This window comes from Leptonychotes weddellii, chromosome 4 (assembly GCF_054177405.1).
Source record: "Leptonychotes weddellii isolate Sample4059 chromosome 4, ASM5417740v2, whole genome shotgun sequence".
Taxonomy (NCBI): domain Eukaryota; kingdom Metazoa; phylum Chordata; class Mammalia; order Carnivora; family Phocidae; genus Leptonychotes; species Leptonychotes weddellii.
The window spans coordinates 155,559,140-155,585,943 of NC_138372.1; positions in this window are offsets into that span (position 1 = coordinate 155,559,140).

A 26,804-nucleotide genomic window follows, 5' to 3' on the forward strand; every position below is an offset into this window, starting at 1 on the left:
CCCTCGAGAAACTGTGGAGTGTATTTTAGGATTGTCCCACTGAGGGTGAGGAGGCTAAGGTACTTATCCACCAAATCCTGCTCACGGCGATTGCTCCTGGGGCAATTAAATTGGTACTTATCCACCAAATCCTGCTCACAGCGATTGCTCCTGGGGCAAATAAATCCTTGGCACTCTAGGCTTCCAGCCTGCCACACATATGAAGGACGCACCTTCCCAAGACCACAGACTATCCTCAGGAGGAAACACACAGGAAGCTGTCAGTGTGCCAGCAACCTCCAGGGTAGGCTAGGGGAGTGGGTGGGACCCCCACAGTGTCTACTGTGCTGTGCTAAGAGTTCTTTGAGCTTTATCTCAGTTCATCCCTACAACAATTCTGTTGTCCTTCATGTTGTTGCTATCTCCATTTTACAAAGGAGGCAACTGAAGTTCAGAGAGATTAAGTAACTTGCCCAGGGTCACACAGCAGATACAGGCCGGCCTAATTCTAACTTCTATACCAAATTGCCTCTGAGAGGCCCCGAAAGGGTAAGTGACTTGCCTGGAGCCACCTAATAAACATCAATGCCACGATCAGATATAAAAGCATTGTCACCTTCGGCTTGTCAGCACATTGTGCCTTTCTGTCCTCTTTCATGGAGCTCTATGCCCTGCAAATGCAGAGCCTAATGAACAGCTTAACCAAAAACATTTGCACGGTTTTTGACTCAGCAAAGCAGACAATACATGCTGTAAGTCAAAACACGTGTCCTCTGTGCTATACGTTAAGAATCTCCCCAATCGGGGATGCTCTTTCAACCCCCAACTGTGTGGAAACAACCCAGAAGGAATCTCCTCAGAATCAGAATGTACTTTGGATACATGGAAGAGAGAGGGCAGGGAACACACAGCCTCAGCCAAGTACAGCTCCATGGAGGGCTTTGCTTTTCCTGGAATCCTACTTAAGAGCCGTAGCCCTGGCTCAACACCACAGATGAACAACCTAAACAGAAAGACTGAGCAGCAGTCTGAGTCAGAGGGTGAATGTTTACTAGAACAAGGCTGGACCCCAGAGAGTGGCTCTCGAGGGGGTGGGGGCTGAAGGAGTGCCCTTAGACAAGTGGGTAGATAGGCACTTGTAAAACAAACCAGCCCATAAGGGTAGAAAAGAACCAACACTTTGAAGCCATGACTAAGTATCCAACCCATTCCCCCCACCTTGAAACGCCTCTTATCACACTCATTATAAATGAATGTTATTTGATCAGTCATTTGAACAGGGTCACACGGCTAATGACATCAAAGTCTAGATTTAACCTCTCCCTAGTGGGCCAGGCTCCAAAACTCATTTCATGACCCTTCACAGCCCCCATCAGGTGCTTAATGAGCACCTACACAGCACACCAGATGAAGCAAGCCACAGTGTACACCCCCTCCCAGAGAGGCCCGTACCTTGTTAAACATTGTGCACACCGAGCTCCTTAGCCAGGGTAAACTTCCGGAGTGGCCCAGGACTTCACAGGGGGGATCAAAACCTGCATGCTGAACCACATGTATGTAACCATATTGGAGTGGTTGGGCCCCAGGCACAAGAAATCCCCATGGGGCTTTCACAGAGAAGAGAGATCTGGAAGGGGGTGGAGTCATTGCCATGGTTGAGGAGAGAGGAAGTCCAGGTTGAAGGAGTGAGACCCACACTTAGGGATGGGCATGACATAGTCAAAGCACCATGAGTAGGCCCAGCTGGCTAGTTTGTGGTTGTATCATGGAGAAACAAGAAAGAAATATAGAAACGTTGGCTGTAATCACTCGCATTCTTGAATGTCAGGTGACAGACTTTGGAAGGTTTAGGAAGTAATAATAACTGAAATCTAGTAAGAACCTCTCATGCGCCAGACACAGCTTTCCAATCTACAGCAGGATTTCTCAAAGTTGGCACTACTGATATTTTGGGCCAGAGAATTCTTTGCTGTGGGGGAAAGTCCTGTGCATTGTAGAAAATGTGCAGAATTCCTGGCCTCTACCCACCAGGTGCCTACAGCACCTCTGCCCCCTGGTTGTGACAACCAAAAATGTCTCCAGACATCACAAAGATGTCCCCTTGGAGGCAAAATCACCCCTGGTCAAGAGCCAACGTTCTACACGTTATCAAGTTATTTAAGTTTTACAACAACTCTAGAAGACAACTGCTATTATTAGCTCTATTTTGGGGGTGAGGAAACTGAGGCACAGAGCAGTTATATAATGCAGCCAAGTTCCCTGGGTTTATAAGGGGCAGAGTCAAGACACTCAGAGCAGACTGAGAGCCCATGACTTTACTCACTATGCTTCATTTAACATGTTGAAATATTACATTTAAAAGATGTAAAATGCAGTCAGCCTTGTGTTTGCAATTATGTGGAAATCTGTATGAGGTTGCAGGCAACCAACAACAGTTCACAAAAACTCGTAATAATATAGGTTTAAGTCACAGGGGTAAAACCATAGGAGCTTTATTTCTTTCTCTAATAGTGTTAAGTCATATTTTTTAAATATAGGTGAAGGGTTTCATAGACTCCAGGCAAGACTCCTAAACTTATTTCTATCTCATTTTCAAGAATAATTGGCTGAAATCAGTTCACTCCCACTCATTCTTTGGGACTCATCTCAGGCACTACCTCCTCCTGCAGGAAGACCTTAAAACAGTGTGGGGCATATAACAAGCACTCCACAAAGGGTCGCTAGCATCCTTACCTCCTTGACAGATCAGGAATGGGATTCAAGACATTGCTCGAAAACTTAGGTGCCTTCTGCCATTCTGCCGCCTAAGTGATTTACCCGTCAGATGAAGTAACAGAAAAAAGGGAATTAGTGGCTGAATAACAGGGTTAGATCCAAATCAGCTGGCTCCAGGCCCCAGCTGGATGCTGCAGACTGAACTAACCAGGAAAGTGCTGGGTCCGGGAGACGCCAGGAGACACCGGTGCCTTGTGCTTTGGTGCCCTCTGCTGGTCGTGGACTTGGCGGCTGGGAAAGTGCATGTGGGCCGGGTTGGGGGGGCGTTGTGGAGGGCAGGAGGGTTGTGGAAAGGTGGCGGGGAGGGTTGTGGGGGGGAGGGTTCTGGAGGGGGGACTGTGGCACAGGGGAGGAGAATGAACCAGAGTGTCCACCTGCAATTTGCAATAAAATCTCCCTAATACCTAGGTCCCTGCCCTATTTTTTTTTTTTTTTTTTTTTTTTTTTTTACAGAGTAGCAGAAAGGGCAGGGATTCCAAAGCTGAGGAAAACAGAAGCTTTAAGGCAAGAATATTAAAAATTAAAAATGTAAAAGAAAACTCTTCAGCTACTCCTTGAAGCAAGGTGCTGTGCGGGGTATCGTCCTATCCATTGCCCTCATTTAATCGAATTTGGGCTGGCAGCGGAGTGGTGTAGGCAAAAGGGCAGCGGACTTCGAGGCAGAGAAGGAGCCAGAGGTCACCGGAGCGCAGAAAGAACAGCACTCGCTGCACACACGTGCACGCCTGCGCACACCTCTTCTGATGTACTAATAAATGGATTCCGTAATTTCTCGCATCAGCTGAGTTCGAATACCCTGATGTTCAAGGTTTCACATCAGGGAAGTGTTGGATGACTGTTAATAAGGCCAGGGAGCTCCATAATGGAAAAGGAGTTAAAGTCTATTGAGGGTGGACACGGGGACACACTTTTCACAGGAGATATTTCCTTGAACTCTGTAAGGTTGGAATTATCATCCCCGTTTCGGAAGGTTCTGAGCAGTTAGGTAACTTGCCCACAGTCTCACAGCTGGTGAGTGCTGAAGCCAGGTGCTGGTCCCGCTGCGTGCACGCACATCAGACCCCAGAGAGCCCGACCACCCCAGAGGAGAGGGTGGATGATGACCCCAACCCCGCAGCGCCTCCGATTCAGACAATTGTCTTGCAGCTCTTAAGAGGATCCTTCGCTGCTGCTTGTCAAGGAAAAGAGAAGAGCACATCTTGGAAGGGGAAAAGCTTGATGCTGAAGATGAAATCAGATTAGCTTTCCTGGGGTGACTGGTTGTTCTGAATCATCCAGCGCAAACAAGCGTTTTGCCATCTGGTAATTACCTTGGGGCTGCGGTGTCAATCCCCTCGCCTTCATCCTGCCCTCCCTAGGAAAACACTGGCCCCTGGGTGGTCCAGATGGCCAGAGGCCTGTGCACAATGAACAGAGGCTGCTGATCCATGTGAGCCTTTCTGCCACAGGAAGTCCTCCCATGCAAAAATACATTCGAGCAGATTTTCCTCCTCCTGAATGGCTCGTTAGAGACTCAACGACTTCTGGGAAGGAAAGCATTCGAAGACCTTGCGACCTCTCTGTGCACCCCCTCCCCATCTCCTTTTTATTAAGCAGCCGAGATGCCACCGTCCTCTGCTTGTAGCAGGATGTGCACTACTGTGGGACAGCCTCAAAGAACCAGCTCCTTCCCCAGAGGAAAAAGGAAGGAGACACTCTTTTTTTGATAACAGGCTTTTTTCTTATCTCAGGTTGTTTCTACCCTTCCTCCACTTTCCTGCCCCCTGACAGTAGCTGTCAGTAGAAACACCCTCTAGATGGACTTATTACAGCAAACTGGGGATCTCCAACTCGTCCCCCACAACCGGAGAGTCCCTACCAGCCCTTAGGAAGGGGGAAATCCAGTAGAAGAGGCCAGAATTCAACAAGGAGTGAGGGGCAGATTTGATTACCCCCAATTCTCCACATCACATTGAAGGGGGAACTTTACCAGGCTCCTCAGAAGTCCTAGACTGCCTCCTGCTGGTCATTTTATCTACAGCCATCAAGAACTAAGGTGATACATGCATTAGGGGCACATATTCTAGTAAACATGACTTGGGACTCAACCTCTCTGAGCCTTGATCTCATCATACCTAAAAAAGGATGATGAAAGTAATTATATTTAAAAGGGATATTGTGATGATTAAACCCATTAATATAGGAATGCCTGGGTGACTCAGTCGGTTAAGCATCTGCCTTCAGCTCAGGTCATGATCCCAGGGTCCTGGGATCGAGCCCTGTGTCAAACTCCCTGCTCAGCGGGGAGCCTGCCTCTCCCTCTGCCCACCGCTCCCCCTGCTTGTGCACTGTCTCTGACAAATAAATAAATAAAAATCATTAAACCCATTAATATATTTGCCTGGTATATAGCAGGTTGCTCATTAAAGTTTTTGTATTATATTGATGTTAATATTGATTTTATTATGGATATTCATTGATATGTATTGACATCAATATTACAAAGGTCAAAGCAATACTCATACATGTCTTTGAGCTCAAAGTGTACAGTTAAGCATCTGTGGTAATGATTGTCAACCTCAGCACTACTAGGCTAGATGCTTCTATGTTGTGAAGGACTGTCCTGTGCATCCCTGGATAATTAGCAGCATCCCTGACTTCCACCCACTGGATGCCAGGAACACCTTCCCACCCATTGTGACAACCAAAAATGTCCCTAGACATTGCCAATTAAATGTCTCTTGTGTCGGGGGAATTGCCCCTGGTTGAGAACCACTGATCTACCATATCCTGTGCCACTCAATTTCTTCAGCTTTCTTTCATGGCAAAAGGGGGGGAAATCCATTTATCATTCAAATGATGACTAAGTGACAGATACTTTAAATGTTGGCACACTTTTTTCCCACCATGCTGTATGCCTGGCCCACTTACAGATGAAGAAATATAAAAGCCCAAGCCCATTTACCTGCAGAGGAGACTAGGACTAAGGGAGGGCCAGGTGTGATACCACCTGAGAAAGGAGAGCACAGAGGTTCGTTAACAGGTCCTAGAGAAGCCAGAACAAAAGCGAAAGCTAGAGTCACAGAAAGCAAACAAGAGAGTAGACTAAATGTCACAAAACTAAAAGAGACAAGAGGCCTAGGCCCAACTGGGATGCATAAATTCAGGGGACAGGATCGGCAGGTTCTGGCCAGAAGCTCAGTAGGAGAAGCAAGTAACCAGCGGTGGGGTTTCAAGGGGTTCTTCTAACCCGAAACTGAAGAGTAACATCCTCATACCACACAAAGGATATCTCAGAGTCTATGAAGGTGAGCATGACCAGCTGGAGAAAAACAGGTAGGAAACAAGGAGAGATGTCAGATGAAGGCCACCGTCCTTCCAAGAGAAATCTAGGTCTGAGCCAGGTACCTGTAATTCACCTATTTGCATGGGATTTTCACCCTGAAATCCTTCCTGCTGGAATAAAGTGGATTATAAACACTGACCTATTCACTGAGACTGGTATTATTAGGTGACTCAGCATGCAAAAAAAGAGACAGAAGAGAAAGAAACAGATCAGAGTGACTGTCGCGGGGGGGGGGGAGGGCAGAGATGAAAACAGGGACTCTTCCTGTTGGTTTAGTCATAGCATCTTAAGTGCTAAGTGGGGCCACCAGTGTGACTGTTTGCCTGGGGCAAAGCAAAAATCGTGGGAACGGGAGCTCAGATGAAATTGTATGGGGACCTACCTCTGAAAGTGACTGGTTAGGCAATGCTGGGTGGATCGTTTTTCTCCTCTGAGCTGCAATTTCTTTATTTTGGAGTCAGGTAATAGCACTTGCCTTGATTAGCTTGCAGCAAGGTGTGGAGGAGAGAGAACTGCATGAAAGCCTTAATATCAACCTCAGCTGAAGCAAAGAGAGTCATGGGGCTATCCTCCATCACTAAAGCATTGAAATGATGTCAAGGGCCTGCCAACCAGATTCCCAATCTTTGGCAGAATCAACTGGTCAACCATTCCACCTAAGGAGAACTTTTGCTTAGAGAGTCTCCCTCATTTTCTTCTGATTCTGAGGATGTCCCTCTGTCCCACTGGCTTATTGGAAATCTACTTTCCCAGAACAGTTGCTTGAGCACAATTCCATCTTAAAAGGAAGAAATAAAGCCCAATTCCAACTCAATAGTCACTACTATCATGCCTCAAGAATCCCACCACCATCTGATTCTAACCCCTAGCCATCCCACCCTACCCCCAAACCCTAGCCAAAGACTCAGACACAAGGGAGCTTCTACCAGCCTTGCCAGTATGCACTTTTAGGGACAGAAGAGAAAGACCAGTCTCCCCCACTGGCCCCAGAGAATAGGTCCAAATATGTTCTCAAACACAGCGTCAGAAAAATATGGTGCATTTTGTTAAGCACATTCCCCCTTCCATCTCTGAGTCCAGGAGTAGCCACAAGGGACATTTCATCCATATGTTTCTCATTCATTCAAATGTAACTCACTAAAACACTGCTAAGCAGTGTAAGGCCAAGATGGGTTTGCGTGCTGTATCATTTATTAATTTTGTTTTTACTCCAGAAGCAGTAAATTATATTTTCCTGAGAGCAAACGATGTCAACCCTCAAAATATCTACACTCAAGCCAAGCACAGAACCTCCACACTGTACCATGGTTGAATCATGCAGAAACACACACCTCAGCCCTGGGAGGGCAGGGATTCTCTATTAAGTAGTTTGAAAAAACAAATCTAATAATTATAGTGGAATTTTACAGTTGGAAAAAAAAGGTGTGTTTCCATAATACAAAGTACAGAATATAAACCATAAAAGTTGACAATAGCCTCTCGATGGCTGGAAATGTACAGAAGATGCCATGACTCTCAAATAGAGGGATTGTGTCAGAGTTGTGATGTGCATATGTTTATGTTCATCAAAAGAGGAATTGAAATTTGAGTGACACTGGTATAGAAGAGAAATATTACCTTTTGTCTTTCTCCAGAAATTTCAAGTATGTTTAATATTGATGGGTTTGTTTCCTGCCTAATTTTGCAGTTAAATCTGTTTGATTTATAAGTGGAAAATTATTTTTCAAAGTTTTCTATTGTTATTACTGATATCAGATTAGATCTTTAGTCTCTGCTTATGTAGTAATTCTTATTTTCTTCCTTAAAAGTGAACTCTCAGGTTAGGAAAAAGAAAAAGAGAAGAAGCTTTAGAGCCAATAAGGATTCAAGCTCAGTTCAACCACTCCCAAGTTTGGACAAGTTGTTGAGTCTTTTGAAATCTCAGTCGCTCTATCTGTCAAATCTTTGTCATCCTCTGTCTTGCTTCCAGTGCCAGAAAATTTGTTAATTTTCTTAGTGCCTTTAAAAATGGAGATTCCCCAAAAGGAAAGAAAGATTAACTGAAAATAGATAAAATCAAAGGTCTGAGCCAAAGGCTAAGAGCAGAGGCCTAATAGACCTGGACACAAAAGCCAAATTTCCCCAGCATTTCATGGTCTCTCCCACAGTCAATGGCTCTTAGGTTATTATTGCTGTGGCTTATTAAGTAATAAGAAACCAGGAACGGACAGAAAATCCGAGGTTGGAGTGATAAAAAAAAATAATGCAACTCCCACCCCTAAGATGTCCATGTCCTAATCCCTGAACCTCTAAATCTCTTACCTTACATGACAAAAGGGAATTTGCAGATGTGATTAAATTAAGAATCTTGAGAGATGGCGTATACTAGATGATCCAGGTGGGCCCAATGTAATCACAAGGGCCTTCATAAGTGAATAAAGGAAACAAGACAGTCAGAGAAAGATTTTGGTGAGACACTGATGGCTTACTTTGAAGATGGAGGAAGGGGTCACAAGCCAAGGACTGCAGGTGGCTTCTAGAAGTTAGAAAAGATTAATGATCAGGGTAAGGAGAGAACCTCAGTGGATGGAATTTATTCCAGGAAAATTTCATCAATAATATGTCACACCTCTTTACTGATTTACTCCAGTCCACCAATAGCTTTATTCATGTTAGCAACAATTTCAAACAGCATAAAATTAATCAGTCATTAAAATCATAAGACCATTCACCATCTTCCAATTTCTGGCAAGTAAAAATGTTCATGTCACACTGAAATTCTTGGTTTCACCTAAATTGTCCCCTCATGACACCTAGCTGATCCTCAAATTAAAACAGACCATGAAAGGAAAAGACCTCTGACACCCCGGAAATCATCAGATCCAACCAACACACTGTTTGAAGGTGACTTCAAAAGATGAGTTTCAGATGTGTTTTAGCAAGCAGTGGTGAGATGGGGCCATTGTATGGGGTCTGGGGAAAAGGCCTTGGAAGGGGATTAATCATGTAAGTGTTCATTGTTCAATCAAATGTATTTATTCCATCAGTCATCACACTTTTGTTAATCACACCTATTATAGGAAGGAGCTGATGAAAGGCAGGAAGAGTTGCTTATTCGAGTGGAAAACAAGTTTCAAAGCAGAGTTCATCTGACATCAAAAGGGTGACTCCCAATGGCCCTGCAAGGAACCATATGCTGGTTTTGGCACATATGCTGCACCATCCTTCTGTGCATTCTCTATTTTACTTGGAGACTAAGCACAGGATGGATGGATGGATGGATGGATGGATGGATGGATGGATGGATGGATAGGTCAGACCATGATAAGGAAGATGAACATTTGTGGTGAGGAAGGCAATTAGGGCAAGGACAGGATAAGACTTCATCACTACTGTCACACAGTCTTATAAAACATTCAGCTAAAATCATTAAATTTAAAATCACTTTTCACATTAGCATCACTCAATTTACTAACCTGGCCTGTACCTCTTCTACTAACCACCCCTCCTTATCTTACAAGCTTTTCCTGCTTCCTTAGCCATGGCAGAACAGTCTTCTGTCCTACTTGCCTTCTTCACCCCCTTCCACTATACCCTCAATCCATAAAAACTCAATTGAAAATAGGTAAGGCATTCCATTTGCCTTGAGACATTGTCCAATATAACGTTGAAATTCAATCACAGCTATTTCACTTTGTAACTTACATCCTTCCTCTTTTCTTTTGTCTTAATGTCAGATTTCAGTTTTATCAAACATATAGTACAAATGCCCTCTATTTTATGCCTCAAATCCATTTAGAAAAAAATGACTGTATGATTCATTAAGTTCCTCCAAAAAAACCATGGTCCTTGGAGTATCTTCTTCAGCCACTGCAACCAATTGTGGATTTTTTGTGTGTTTCTTCAACTTGGTCTTGTAAGTGCTAGGCATCTATTTTCTCCAAGGACCAGACATCTGTACCATGCCCCTGACCCTGGCACAAAATTTCTTCCCATGCCAAAGGCCTTATTACAGTTAACAATTACACCTAGTATATATGGAATATTTACTGTGTACCAGATTTTGGACAAAGCACTTTTACACAATATACCTCATCTAGTCCTCATCATGACCCTTTGAAGAAAACACTATTATTATAACCCTACTCTAAAGATAAGGCACATTGAGGTTAAGTAAATGTTCCAAGGCCTTAAGACTAATGAGTGATGAACAAGACTTGAAGCCTGCTGGCCCAGCCCAGAACTCAAGGTCTTGGCCAGCACACCAAATGGTCTTAAAAGAGGAGTAGTCAAATTGAGCTGCCTCTTGAATGTTCTTCCCTTCTCGGATCAGCTCCTCTTATCACTCATCATTTCAGTGAATGTGAATTTAATATTTCATATAGCCAATGACCTTGAATTTTCTCCTCTACCTCCTATCTCATCCAAACCTAATGATTCTGGTATCTGAGATTCACCCATTTGCTCTAAAACTTTTAATAGTCCAGTAGGAGCACCTGGGAGGCCACATCAGCTAAGTGTCCCATTCTTGGTTTCAGCTCAGGTCATGATCTCAGGGTCCTGGGATCGAGCCCTGTGTCGGGCTCCGTGCTCAGTATGGAATCTGTTTGAGATTCTCTCTTCTTTTCCCTCTGCCCCCCCTGCTCATGATTGCTCACTCTGTCTCTCTCAAAGAGCAGGCTCCTCACTGGGCAGGGAGCCTGGCAAAAAAAATAGCCCAGTAGGTTATTTTGTTGAAATTCTCTACCATTAACTATTTAAAACTGTATCATTTGGGAAAGCTAAAGATGGAAGTTTTATGATTATATGAATATTATCCTAGGTAGTTTGAAAAGTTCATCTGTAATGTCTAACTGGACAATAATGGTCTCTCCCTCCTCCCTTCATATTCCACTTGAGAACATCAGTGTTTATAGCAGGAAGTCATGGTAGGACTATTGTACTCAAAACTCAGGGAGGCCCAAGAGCATAGCAAGAACAAGAAATAAAGTACACAGCCTTTATTTATATAACTGTGATGTAGCAAGAAATTCAGAACCTGAAACATTAGGTCCAGGTAAAGTGGGCTAGCCTGTCCCCAGTCCTCCCTGCCTTTAAAAGATGATGTAAAGTGGTTCTGGAATCCTCTGACCAGACCAAGGCCCTTGCTCTGTTTGAGGAACTAAAGAGTTCCCTAGGAGACACATCTCCTTACACTATCACGTGTCCTGGATCTCAATCATGTGCTTTGGACCACCAGCCTGCAATCCAGGCAGTAGAATGAAGTAAAAGGAACCCAGCCAAGTCTGGTCATTGGTTTCATCAATACTCAAACACGGGCCAGCCTTCATGATCTAACCTGAGATGTTTAAACAAGTACACTTTTGTCAGTGTTTATGCGAACACATATATACACACATTTTCTAATTAATATAGGATCACACTGAATAATAACTACTATTTTATAAATAGGAAGTTGGGGCTAGCTTAAAGGCAATTATACTAAATTTCACATCCTCAGTTGGCTTTTTCACGTCATATTAGGACAGATATTACTAACTGACCACTCGGTCCTCCAGCCCCCATGTATGGCACCCTCCCATGTACCCAGCTATACAGCTAAAGGCTTAATTTCCCAAACCCCCTTGCAGCTAGGATGTCCCATGTGACACAGCTTCTCCCGAGCAAACACCCTGTAAGACATGGGAGACAGAAAAGGCCGTCACTGGCAGAGCTGCACATCTTCTGACAGTAATGAATAAGCTGGGTTGCCCTGCGGCCACTGTTGCAGGGGTGCTGGGTCTGCGCCCACCTCCGTGGCAACAAATGCAGTAGAAAGAGTCCTATATGCATTCTGCATACCCTTCGAAACATCTTTACTACCCACACTCTCCACCCCAAATTTTTGCATCGATTTTCTTGGTTTGGTCAGTCACATCAAACTTGAACTTTCTGAAGTGAAATGCATTCTGGTGCCCTTGGGTCCTGGAGACCGGAGCCTCATCTCTGAAGCCACCACCTCACCAAGGAGTTGAATACAAACTAGGAAAATCTAAATTTCCTTTATTGATCTCAAAGCCACCTTAGAGTTCAGCCTGTTGAAGTGCAGATTTGTGAAAGAAACAAAAAAAGTGGTCACTTGTGTATCATTCTTATTCATTTATTCAAAAACATTTAATGGATGACTGTGAGGTCAAGGGTTGCAATCCCTCCTCTTGAGGAGCTCCCAGTGTAGTAAGGGAGACTTAAAAGAAAACAGGAAATCTGAGTGGGAGGGGCAGAGAGCAATGAGCTCTCAGCCTAGGCTTGGAGGCTCAGAACAAGTTTTCTTTGAGGAAGGGACATCCATGAACACTAAATCGAGTGATAGCCAGGCAAAAGTGATGGAGGGCTAGAAAAATCATTTTAGGCAGAAGGAAGAGCATGTGCAAAGGCCCTGAGGTGACAGGGTCAAGAGAATGACTCACTCAATGTTCAATTCAAGCTGTCCAGAGTATGGCATGGCTGTTATATCAAGACCAAAGCTGTTAGGCAGAGTCCAGATTATAGAATTTTTTTGGCAAACTTGGTTTAAACTTGATCTATTTCAATTTGAATGAAGAATTTTTTGGCACAGTATAATTTGCTAAGGGGAGAATAAGAGCAAATAGGAGAGTAAGCAGAAGGATGCTGGATACCTAAAGGCAGGGAGGGAAAAAAATATTCCAGGAGAGATGAAAACTCCAACAAGGAGCTACTGGGGAGTCATACCAGTTTGCACAGAGCCGGCCGCAAACCTTTGGGGGAAAACACGGGGTCCAGAATGAGTGCACAATTTAAGAGGATCCAGAATGCTCCACAGAGCTTCATAGATCTGCCATATGAGGCTGACCCAGGAGGGTGGGGGACTCAGTAAACGTTCCCTTCGCATAACTTGCCCAAGCAGGGCAGAAAGACAGTACCTGACAGAGCAGGAAATACGCAACATTTTCCCAGTAGGAAGAGCTGGTGCTCCCTCCTGGGCTTGGTTCAGGATCTCCCGGAGCCTCTCCAGGCCCCTGCTGGCTGCAGCCTGATTGACTATAGTCAAGAAGGGGAAGCTCCCATCTGAGCTGTGAGAAAGGAAAACCCAACCTAGGGTGCTGAGTGGGAGAATTTATGGTTCATCAACTCTCCATTTTCTATTGAGATAAATGTCCCCACCACGGCTCACGCAAAGGCCTAATCCACACCACTGAATTGAAAGTGATGTAAAATTTAAAAGCCCTTTTTCCAAAGATCTCATTCCAAAAAGCCAAAGCCAAATAAAATACACGATTACTTCCAAGATGAATGCCTCGCCTGGCAAGCTTTCCCGCTCTCCAGCTGTACGTTGGGGTTCCTTGTCTCAGTGCATTAATTGATGCTTAAATCCAAATTTTATTGTTTCTTGTATGAGGAAATGCCTCCCAAATTTAAAAGAAAAAGTAAAAACTCCCTCGCATACAAAATGCAGTAACAACTTTGGGCCTGAGGATTCCAAAATCAAAAGAATATTTTCTTTTAACCCCTGGCAGTTCCGGGGCAAGCTGTGTTCCCTAGCTAGGCTATAAATCAAGAACATCATACTTGCAAGGAGGCTGCCTTGGGCTTGAATTCCAGCTCTGCTGCTTGCTAATTGTGAGCTCTTGGGGACTCATTCACTTTCCTGAGTGTTGATTTCATTATCTTTCATGGAGATGATAATAATCCCTCTTCTCTGGAGTACTTGTGAGGATTACTTAAACGAAGCCGGGCTAGTGCCAAGCACAGGACTCAGCTCACCAAGACAGCTCAACACACAAGGGTTGGCTGGTCAGCAGATTGGTTATTTCTCTGCCATGGGAAAAACCAATTGACATAGGCAGATGCAAGAAGAGCCTGGAAGGTCATAGTTCACATTGGATTCTGATTCCCACTGGCTCACCAGCCTCAGAGGTACCTCCCGGGTGGTGTGCACAGAAAGGCAGACAGATGGAAAATCCAAGAGCAGATGAGAGTGGTATCAATTCACTACGTGTTGCTTACCCTATGTCTTAGTCAGCTCGGGGGGTGCCATAACAAAAGACTGGATGACACTGATTTCTCACAGTTCTGGAAGCTAGGACATCCAAGATCAAGGTGCTGGCACATTTGCTTCTTGGTGAAGGCTCTCTTTCTGGCTTGCAGGTGGCTGCCTTCTTGCTGTGTGCTCACATGAGCAAGAGGAGAAACTGGTGTCTCTTCCTCTTCTTATAAGGATACTGATCCTCTCGTGGGGACTCTACCTTCATGACCTTCTCTAAACCTAATTACTTACCTTCCAAAGGCCCCTCCTGACATATTGGAAGTAGGGCTTCAACATAAGAGTTCTGGGGGGGACACAAGCTTTCAGTCCATGATACCATATATTAATGTATTCATGCACTGCCTTAACAGATCCCAAGCTCACTTGCAGAGATCATAAAAGTTAATACAAGGAGAGGACAGCAGCATGGTGCCTGGCTCTGTGGCTGCCCATGTGAGAGCCCCTTCGCCACCCCTCCAACAGATATCCTGGCAGTGAGTCAGAGGGAATTCCAAATGCTGTCCTGAAATGTATATGTTATTGCCTTCTTCTCCTAGGTCAATTCAACCCTGGGTAGTTATCCTGATGTAAATTGTACATTCTCCCCTAGCCACCTCTTCCCCTCACCCTCCCCACAAATACTGGTAAAAGGACAACAAAAGTTCCTGGAGGAAAAAATCCCATAGAGAGCTAGAGTGGGATGTAAGGCTGAGCTCATGGTGTTAGGGTTCACGAGGTTTGGCACAGGCTCCTGGATATGAGGGAGAACCCCTAGTTTCATTCCTGCTCATCCAAAAACTGTAGTTACAAAGAAAATAGAACAGGGCCTAGCTCAGTGCCTGGTACATGATAGGCTCTCAATAAATGTTTTCAACTACGCTGAATTAGAAAATAGTTTCCAAGTGAGCACTACTGAAATATACATACATGCACACGCATGCACATGCACATACATATTCCAAGATATCATATAAAAGGAATGAAGTAATTGGGGCGCCTGGGTGGCTCAGTCGGTTAGGCATCTGCCTTCAGCGCAGGTGATGATCCCAGGGTCCTGGGATCAAGCCCCACATCAGGCTCCCTGCACAACAAGGAGCCTGCTTCTCCCTCTCCCTCTGTTGCTCCCCCTGCCTGTGTGTGCGTGCTCTCTCTCTGTCTCAAATCTTTAAAAAAAAAAAAAAAAGGAATGAATATTGATAATGCTACAATGTGGATGAAGCTTGAAAACATTATGCTAAGCGAAAGAAACCAAATTAAAAAGACCACATATTGTGTGATTCCATTTAAATGAAATACCCAGAATAGGTAAATCCAGAGAGACAGACTGTAGATTGATGGTTGCTAGGGGCTGGGTGGGGGGAGTTGGGGGAAGGGGAACAGGAAGCACATGCTTAATGGACACAGGTCTCCTCTGGAGTGATGACAATGCTTTGGAACTAGACAGTGTGAATGTACTAAATGCCTCTAAATTGGATACTTTAAAAGGACTAATTTTCCTTTATGTGACTCTCACAACAAAAGTCTTCAGCCTATGTCTTTAAGACCCACAATAAGCGTTCCTGGTCCCCAGAGACTTTTTCCTCGCCATTCGCACTAGTCAGCCCCTGCTAGGCAGACGCACATTTTCCTAATCCCTACAATATTTTACACAGGAAAAACAACCAGTTCTCCACTAGAGGCAGATCAAGTTTGGGGGAACTGAAGACTTAATAAAAACTGGAGAGACCATTTAAGAAAAAGAATGCAAAATTATTATACAAAATTGGGTACAAAAATATTTAATTAGCATGAGAAAAGAAATCACAGTAAAGAGCAAGTTTTCAAAAGCTAATACCACAAACTTCACAAAATCCACTGAAAAACAAGCATGCTATCTATTAATTAATTGCGTGGCATATATCTATAACAGTTTTTTTTTTCCTAAGCTTTTTAGCTACATACATTTGATTGCCTCTATTTCACAGTATTATCAATATGGGGAACAGAAAGATAACTCAGTCTTCCATCTAGCATGCTGACTGAAAAGTGTATTTTTATTGATAATTTAGAAAAGTTCCTTCAGCTTCACAACTCGAGACTAGTAATATTCTGTACATTTTAGGATTGCGATGAAATCTGAGGAAACCTCTATTAAGTTTATTTTGCATATGAGTTGCAAGATTTCAAGCTTTCAAGTTTTCTTATGCAGTGACTAAATATAGATAAATTGGGCACCTGAGTGGCTCAGTCGTTAAGCATCTGCCTTTGGCTCAGGTCATGATCCCAGGGTCCTGGGATCGAGCCCCGCATCAGGCTCCTTGCTCGGCGGGAAGCCTGCTTCTCCCTCTCCCACTCCCCCTGCTTCTGTTCCCTCTCTCGCTCTCTGTCAAAAAATAAATAAAATCTTTAAAAAAATTAAAAAAAAAAAATAAATATAGATACCCTTACAAAGCTCCTGTGCCAGAAAGCCCAGGACAAGTTCAATTGTGAGGCTACCTCTGCCCCTGAATTTTGAGTCAGAACACCTGGTGAGTCAGACCAGAGGACAAGGTATTCCTGGAGGCCACCTCCACGGTAGGACAGCCAGTAAAAACAACAGCACACACAGAAGTGGCTGAGAGCTACATAAATGGATCCCAGTGAGCAGAGGCCAGAGGTGACTCCAACTCAGTTTCCCCTTATCTGGACCCCAACAATGCCTGAGACCCCTCAAGCAATGTCCTATGGGGGGAAATGTGACAAAGGGGGGGATGAGAGTGGAAAAAGAAAATTGTCTTAATCCACTTGAGTTCAAATACCTTAATTTTGCAAATTTTATTAAAATTGATGGCAAGCAAACATTGCGGGGCCCCTCCAGGCTTTGGCAGATGAGATTTGAGAAACTTAATCTCCACTGGCTTCACTGCAAACCCACGCCTACTCTGAATAGAGAGGGACAGCATGTGGCAGCTCACCTTTTCTCTTGTTCTTTTTTTTTTTAATAAATGTTTTATTTCTAAGAAAATAAAACATGCACATAGAAGTTTAAAAGTCAAGTAGTACTAAAGTAAGCTATAAAAATAGCATGATCTGTCCTCCTCCTAACCTACCCCCAATACCTGGTATTCACAGGCCCCCACTTAGACACTATCTATTTTCTTTCTACAGGTGCATTTCCCAGCTTATGGTTGGCAGCAATAATTTTATTGTTTATTAATTTGTGAGCCTTCAGTAAAATAATAGCTCTCATTATCAATACTCAATGAAATAAATAGAAGACATTACTAGATACCAAGAATGTACCTCTGCAAAGATCGGACCCAAATCTGAGTGAAATAATGCATCCCGACAAATTAAGACATCCTTCAAGTTAAGCATCCTGTCTACTTGCCTTTAGGAAATAAACCATCATATTGATTGGTGGGGGGGGGGGTCAGCCAACAGTTACAGTAATATTAATATTGATATTAGTAGTAATAGAAAGTAACAATTTCTGAGTATTGGTCACGTCAGTTTTTTCACCTTCACAATAATTACAAGGTGGGTGTTATAATCCCTCTTTTCAACATGGAGGAAACTTGGCTTAGAGAAGTTAAATTATTTCCTTAAAGTCACACTGCCAAATATTCTTATTCAGATTCCAGTCCATGATACCACACTGGCCAAATAGGTCTTCTAGATCACCGTGTCTTCATGCTGGTCCTGCTTGTTGCTATTCTAAGCAATTTTCCAAGCTCTGGAGTTGGTTTAGGGAGTAGGGGGACTTTCCTCCCATTTCTTTTCTTCCTTCCATCAAAATATGGCTGTCCTTACTATCATTTCCTTAGGACCCTGCTTGGAAAAGCAGTGTGATATTTTGGAAAGAGTATAGTGGGATTAGGAATCAGGAAACTGGACTGGATACTTGGATTTTCCCCCTGCTAAATTCCTATATCTGTGAAATGAATTCTTGTGCAGATTTAGATGGGATAATAGACAGAAAAGCTCTAGAGATATCAGAGTGAGGGAGCTGATGTGATAAGCTCATTCAAATAAGGTTTTAATGGCTGCTAATGTTTTAATTATGTTTGCATCTGAACTGAGCCTTCAATGCCTTAAGGGAAAAATTCAAGCTAGCATTTCAGACTCCTTGGCAAGCTAGTGTGGGAGGTACTGCTTGGGAGAGATGAGGGAATTGGAGGTATTCTATAAAGAACACTTTGAATACTCTATAGGAAAATCAATCCGTGAATAGGGGCAACCGTGGTCCGCAGAGCTGATCTAAACCCACACAGACACTTCTACCCTGGGAAGATTCTCTAAAGGATGCGATTCCCCACGAGGGCCACCAATGCACAGAGGGTTCAGGAGTCAGCAAAGGGATGAGGATGTAGAGATGCAGGATTCAGCTATCCCATGTAGATAATACAAGTGACGTAGTCCAGGTGAGTGCCGGGTTTACAGAATGTCAGGGCTGGAAGATAACTGACATGTCGTCTGACCCAATGCCCCTTTCCACAAGAGGAAATTAAGACCCGAAGAGATAAAGCAAACTGGCCAAATCCCTCAGTGACAGAACTGAGGGCCAGCAACAATCCCTCCTCCCATGCCAAAGCTCTTCTTATTAATCCTATTGCCTCTTTAAACCTCCAAAAATGTCAATGCACCACCTTCAAACCACCAGACTTCTATTTCACCAATGCCTCCATCTTCTAGGTGGTTGGGCTATTATCTTCCAACATACTGACAGGCCAATCTAACTCTTCAGGCTGCCAAAGACTCGGGATTTCACAAAAGACCAAAAGAGCCAATAGTTTGTTTTTCTATTTTATGTGTGACTCTAACTGGTAGAAGCCAGTAAGGCATGAGTGAACCTTTAAAATATACAGAGACCAAAATGCTTTCCATGGTTTTATTGGCTTATTGGGGCCTCCCTTCATTCAACAAACAGTAGTTGTGTGCCCGGCACTCTGCTTAGCACTGGATATGCCAAGCTGAAGAAGACACAATTCCTCCCCTCCAGGAATTATCAGACTACTAAAGAAGCTGAACACTTAAGTAACTGCAGTGCCATGTTGCTTTTAGAAAGGTACTTGTCAAGAACCTGTGGCAAGGTAGGGTGGAGCAGAAAAGATTTCTTTCAGTCATTTGCTCATTCATGACTTCAGAAAGGACCTGCATCTGAAGAATGAGCAGGAGTTTGCCAAGCAAGGAAGATGAAGAAGGGCACTCTTGGCATGAGAGTTTTAATGTGTTTGGAAACTGATGATAGTGCCACGTAACTAAGGGGTGGGTTGCTTGGGAAGATTGATAGGAGACTGTTCTCTGTTGCTGCGCAACAAATTACCCCCAAAACTTAAAGCCTTAAAACAACAATTATTTTTACTATATCTGACAGTTCTGTGGTTCAGGAATTGGGGCAGAGCTCAGCTGGGAGATTCTTATGCTCCAAAAGACATCAATTAAGGTCACTCATTGATACTGGTCTTATCTACTAGCCCAAATGGCTTCACTCAGATATCTGGTATTTTGGTGAGGGTGGATAAAAAAAAAAAGTAGGCACCACTGAAATCACCAACAGAACATCTACGCCTAGCCTCTCAGGGTAGTTGGACTACTTACACAGCATCTCAGAGTACCCTGAAAAAGAAATAATAAAATACCCTAAGGGATGGGAAATGGAAGCTGACACTTCTTAATGCCTGGGCCAGAAACAGGCAAAGGGCCACCTCCACCAGATTATATTGGCAAAAATAGTCACAAAATCCACCCAGAAACAAAAAGAGAGCATACAGACCTCACGTCTCTATGGGATGAATATCAAAGAATTTGCCACCATCTTTAATTTGCTACAGAGATGACTTTGGAAAAGGACTTCAAAACCATATTGAGAATCATACTAAGGAGTTTATATTTTATCCTGTTGGCAACAAATAAAGAGAGAGAGATTTTTCCTAGGCAGAGAAATAAGTTTACTAGAATTTTTAGAGGACAATCATTCCCAAATCATGGTAGAAGGTGAATGAAAGGAAGAGAGTCTGTTGACCAAAAGACCACTGAAGAAGCTACTGCAATCGTCCAGCTGGGCTCTTTCTTCTTAATTCTCAAGTAAACCTTGGAGTCTGTTAATAGGGGAGGAGGAAGGACTGGCTTTGAGCTAAGCAACCAGCTGTGAGCAACACAATCCATGAACAAGATTTGGTGATCACCCAGAATGGAAGGAGAAAAGAGGAGCAAAGAAGAAGTTGCAGACACGTCTCAGGTTTATAGCTTGGGAGATTAAATAAATGATGATTCTATTAATAGAGATGGATGTCTACTAGTAGTTTATTATTTCAAAGGCTTACTACTCTTGGTGGGTTTATTGCTCCTATAATGACCCTCAGCTCTTATGAATGCCTCTTATTCCTCCTTACCATTATCTGTTCACTTCCCCATTCCTTTCCTTACTTGTATGTAAGGAAAAACTTATGAGTTTTTTTCTATTATATATAGATATGTAATATCTATATATCTCTAAATATACAGAGAGATATATAGATATATAGATAAAATTCACATGACACTCTGTGCTACCAGAAACTCAGCACAGTCCCTTATTTGTTCTCTCCAAACTTGTAGCTGTCCATCTCTCATCTCACAGAGAGGTTCAAGGCCTTGCTACATAAGAATCAGTCAGAGGACTAATGAAAAATTCCAGTTTCCAGGGGCTACTCCCATGGATTCTGATTCAGTGGACCACAGAGGCTACCAGGCTTGGGAACCACCATGATAAATGACCGATTTCACTGAATAGCGACAGTGGGTAATAGAAACACGTCAAAGGTACTGATGGAATGGAGCCCAGCCCTGGTGGAATGCTTCTAAACACCCTCTAGTAACACAGAGCATTTGGAAACACAGAATTTGGTGTTTGATGAGAAACAGGACGTTGTTGTGCTGGTTTCTTTCTAGTCTTTAAATGTGATCTTTTATCAGAGGCACATATGTTTTCTATACCTTCACATGTGGCTGCAGTTAGGCAGGAAACAAATTCCCTACTAGTTGAAAGGTTTGGCCTCTCTTTCACGCCCACCAAGCATCATTTCTATCCTCTGTTAGAGAGACCCCAGGGAAATAATTAATCAGCTTGCCTGCCTGCAACACTTCCAGGATTTGGGTCATAAGAAGTACACTGGTCCCAACAAATGGCACAACCTGGAGATCACCTCCCTCCTCCAGATGCCACCTCTCTGTTTAAAGCTTTCCTAGTAGGAGAGTGCCCAGCTGGCTACTTCCATAAGCCTCCTCCCCATATGGCTCTGTGGCTCTGAGGAGGAACACCCCTCCCCCACATATCCCCAAGTCTTCTCTCTGGTCCCGCTGCATAATTAATGTTTCAGCTCAAGTCCTAGCCAAGCAAGGGGGAGGAACAATTTCTTTCTTTCTTTCTTTCTTTTTTTAAAGATTTTTATCTATTTGACAGAGAGAGACACAGCGAGAGAGGGAACACAAGCAGGGGGGATGGGAGAGGGAGAAGCAGGCTTCCCGCCAAGCAGGGAGCCTGATGCGGGGCTCAATCCCAGGACTCCGGGATCATGACCCAAGCCAAAGGCAGATGCCCAACGACTGAGCCACCCAGGTGCCCCGGGATGGGCAATTTCATTTAAACATCCACAGCCTTAGGGATTAGGCACAGATTTGCCTCCCAAGTGGCCAGGCCCCATTAGCTTCGTAGGTCTGAGCTAGATGAATGGCACCTGGAAGCTCCACAGGCATGCATATCTAAGCCCAGACCCTACTGGAAATCCAAGGAGGCCCCAGATATTGCCATATTTTTAAGATCTGAGAATATTAAAAAGTGAAGAATTGCCAAAGCAAGGTGGCACATTGACAGTTACCTGAGGAGGCCTTCTTCCATTCTTGTCAGTGTGCCTGCCTCTATTAGCTTATTTGGAAGGACAGTCACAAATCTAAACTGAGGCCCTTCATCACACAAATCCAACCAGTTATCTCTCTAGCCCCCTCCCATCTCCCACTGAACTAAACCCCTCCTAGAACCTCCAAGATAACCCTGTACCCAGGAAATTGGTGGTTCGGGAAGAAGAGAGAGCACTTGGGTAGAAGACCTGGGTTTGATTTGCTATTCAGTTGGAAACTCCAAGACTACACTAAAAGTGCTGCCTCCCATTCTTTTTTTTATGGAAGCATCTAAGACATATTTTTAATTATAAGCTATTGTGAAATGGCCTGTGGTAAGCACCTCTTGAGCTTGGTGTTCTGTGGGCAATTCAAAAGCCCGAGGGCTGCCTTGCTAGGCAGCAGTTACCATTTGATGTTCACACCCTTGACACTCTACATTCAGCACCTTATCCCTTGCTAGTGGGAGCCCTGTGTGCCCAGCTGGTTAGGGTGATGACCTTCACTCCTATTGCAGAGATCAAGAACCTTAGCCTCAAAGAGCTTACATAACTTAGCAAGGCCACAGAGTTTGCAGACAGCTGAACCAGAATTCAAACCCAGGCCTGTCTCACCACCAGCCTGAATACCGCCCTTAACTAACTAAACTATGGTAAGGACTCCTAGCTGGCCTGCTTGCCTTCAGTCTTGCCTCATCAATCCACCCCACTATGGAGAAATAAATGTCCAGCATGACGTATTTATTGTTCAAAGTCACACGGCTAATTAGTAACACATGTATGACTTGAATCCCCTTCAAATGTTCCTGCCATTATCCTCTGTATTTGATCAGCGTGGTAAGTGATACTGAATAAATTAAGATCCCCAACAAGATTTGCCTTGGCTTTATGTGCAATGATAAATTAACCGCATAGTGACCAAATGTGAAGGGCTACCATCTTACTGGCATCAATGTCATGGATCCACAGAATATACTTGAGCAGTCATAAATGCACACAGGGGAAGCTGTTGTTTGATCTAATAAGGCAGCTACGTCCCTCTTTAAATCCTTGGGGTCACTGGCATGGATGTCTAAGGTGGTGAGGGTGGGCACAGAGGGGAGGGGTGGGGAGCACGCAACTCTGATTTCTTGAATACGTGGCATCTGTCTCCATAGCATGGTGCTCATGAATTTTCTTTCTTTTCATTTTCTCTGCTGAAGACAATTTACAACTTTATGTTGTCATAGAACAGAAGAAGCAATGGCTCAATTTTCCCAATTTACGTAGCTAGGTCTGTCATGTCATTTTGACAGTTCTCCACATTTCCAACAGTCACAAAAGCTTTCCTAGGAGGAGAGTGAGTACATTTTCCTCCCCACCCCACCCCCACAGTCCCGCTGTCACTAGGCTCCTGGCCACGGACTACCTTGACAAGATCTGGAAGGAACTCAAAGGAAAGAAACCTCCCCCCTCCGCCCCTGGCCCCCAGTGCTTGCCAGCACATATCCTTCCAGCTTGCAAACTGGCACTAGTAATCACAGGCAGGTTTCTGCTTTGACGACCCCTGACTTCTGCCTGAATCTCCTCTGAAATTTGTCCAGGGAAGGGAGCCGGAACTGTGGACCTAACTTCTATCCCCACCATACAGATTTCATTTAAAAACTCACTGGAAAAAGCCTCCCCTCCTTCTGATGAATCCGTATACAAAGACAGCAATTGAACCTCATGCATGGAAATCAAAGCCCAGATTATTGAATATCAAAGCTCACCATGGGGCACCTCCCTGCCCCCACCCCAACCCTCCAAGCCTGATCCTCACCTCATCCCCAGCACTGCCTCTCATCTGACAGCTTCCACCTGGACTCCCAAACCTCTGTCCTGGACTGGTTTCCCACTCAATTAAATTCAGAATGAATCTGGCTCACAAAGGACCCTTAGAAACACTTTATTCAACAACTGTTCCTGAGCACCTACTATGTCCTGGGCATTCTGCTTATCTCTGAGGACTTAAAAATTAGTAAGACCAGTCCCTGCTGACAGACTAGAGAGTAAGGGGGACAGGTATGAGAAAAATTACAATGTTGTATACAGTCACAGTACAACTTAATAAGAGATCTATCAAATCCTAAATTGTATTTGCTTTCTTCCTAACTCATTAACTGTATGTGTGACCCAAGCGTGTGGGCTCTCAAATTTTAAGAAGCAGCATTTGAGTCCCTGTTCCGCTACCTATTAGCTATATAATACAAGAAAAACCACTTACTCTCTCCAGGCCTCCACTGCCTCATGTCTAAAATGAACATCAAAATGATACCAAGTGAAGAGAATCAATGTAAAACTCAAATGAGGGCCTCTCTATGGATGCCCTTTATAAATCCTAAAGGGTAATATGATTGCCTACACCAGACTGGAAATTCCTTGAGGTCAAGGACTAAACCCTTATTGGCCACTGCAGTCCCAACGCCCGGCACTGTGCCTGGCTGGTGTCTCCAGTCTACCAGCTGGCTGGCCCACACTGCGGATTTTTGGATTCACTGCCTCTATAATCACATGAGCAAAGTCCTGATAATAAATCTCTTATCTATGTATCCTATTTGTTTTGTTTCTCGGGAGAACCCTCTGGTCTTGGAGACACAGTGGTTATCACGGAAATGTGCCTTGTAGGGCATCGTATCAGGGACATGAATTGAGCTTGCTGATCATGGATCATCATCCCAGGACCATGCAGAGGTGGGTCTGGCAGTCCATTTCACATAGCAAGTCAAAAGACAGAGTCAGGTGTGTAGCAGGGGTTCTAGACCGAGCCTACGCTCTTCTCTTCTTATAGGTCTGGATAGGCCCAGAGGATGGGGTTGCGGGGAGGCAGCTCTGAGTCTATTTTGTGAGGGACAGAGAAACTCCTGGAAAGAGATTCACCATCTCTAGCAAGACAGTTAGGCAAACAACTTGGGTCCAACATGTGGCTGCCCGACATTGAGACAGAAGTGACGGTGAGTGGCTCAAGGGTGAAGAGTGTCCTCACTCTGCGGGGGACACAAGGCTTCTGCACCCCGGCTATGGTCCAGCAGGCTCAGTGGGCTGTGCAGCTTCGGGATGACCCAGCAGTGGCTTCAGTGGTAAAGCAACTTAGCCTCAGAGGCCTAGGCTGGGGACATCATCTCAAGAATGCAAAGCCTGAACCAAGCTTCCCAGAAACGAGCAATTCTCAGGGGACCTGGAGGTTCCACTTTACCAAGCCAGTCAGAGCCAGAAAAAAGTACTGTCCCTGCCATTATTGTGACTTGGGTTTTGTATCCTCAGTTTGGAGCAGCCCAGGACACCCAAACTGAAACTGTTTATTCCTAGATGTATTAAGAGGGCATTTGTGGGGACAAATGTGTTGTCTTATGAATTTCAATACCTGGGAAGTAAAGGGAAGCAAAAGAATTCCCAACATTCCCATCTTGCCTTTCCAGGTAATTTAACAAGTGGGGCTAAATGCCAGGAGTCCAGTGCAGTGGCAGAGGAGGGACACAGAGGAACCCTGGGGCAGAAAAGGCAAGGCAGGACTGTGAAGGTAACCACTGGAAGGCAGCCCGGAGACAAGAGTAGGGTCCCACGGGAGGAGGACCCGGAACCAACAAAGAAGAGAAAGGCAAGGGGCTGAATGCACTTGATATTCCAAAACTGCTCTGAAAAAATTCAACTTTGTATCTCTACAAGGGAGAAGACAGCCTGTGGGGTTCATGGATACCAACAGCACACAGCACCGGGGTCTCTCTGCCTGCCTGCCTGCTGGAGGAAGCCAGCCATTGCTCTGCCGGCTCACGATTAGGCTCTTGCCTCCTAACTCGGGCTGGAAGCAGAGATCTGAAGGAGCTCATGCTCCAGGCATATTCCCTTTGAGCTCTCATCCCACTGTCCAGCGTCAAACATCTGAGCCTTCAGAAGAAGACAGACTGCCAGGAGGAGTTGGCTGGAATGCTTTAATAAAGCAGGAAGCCACAAAGCCCAGCTAGCAGCCAAGCTCCCAGTTAGTGCTGATTCTTGCCTGAAGCCTGTTCAAATGACTCCCTTTCATTCTTGATGTAGAAAGCAGAACTTCTTTCCCCCATTAATTTCTCTGCCGGGTAAAAAATAGGAAGTCTTTCTTTTCCCGACAAAATCGAAACTTTCTTCAGACATTTGTGCAATAATGGAGCCCAGCTCAGGCAAGGCTCATGGTGGGCCTGTGATTAGAAGCCAGGTACTCACAAATGAGTCCGCTCTGCTCACTGCAGAATTGTTGCCCTTGAAATATTTTCTTTTCCTTCCAGAACAAAACCCTCTTCCTCTGAAAGAGGCAAAGCCATGGAGTCCAAGGCCCCAGTGAGTGACTGGCCTGATATACTTCCATTTCCCTATAGCTTCTGCACAAAGCTCTGCTCAGGAATATCTGTAATATTGAAACTAAAGAAAAAGAATATAAAATATTACAGAGATAAAGGAGATACTGTGTCCTTCCTTCTTCACCTCAGAGAGGAAAAGGCCTATGTCAAGAGTTAGCAATCTTTTCTGTACGAAGACAGTGAATATTTTAGGTTTTATGGGCCCACAAGCAAAACCATGATATTATGGGGATACGTACATAACAAAAGAGAAACAAATATCCCTAATTTTTTTCCAACCATTTGAAAATGTAAAAACCACTTTAGCTCTTGAGGACAATGTAAGAACAGGCAGCAGGCGGTGGGCCACAGTTTGCCAAGCCCTGGCCTATGTCCTGGGCCACTCCACCCAAGGTCCATCTGCCTGTTTCATGTTTAAATGTCTAACTTAAGGAGCTCAAAGCAGAGGAAGATAAGATGCAATGACCTGTCATCAATTTAATTTCCTAACATTAAATGCTTTTGTTCAACCCATGTTCAAATTATAAGCACAGCCAACA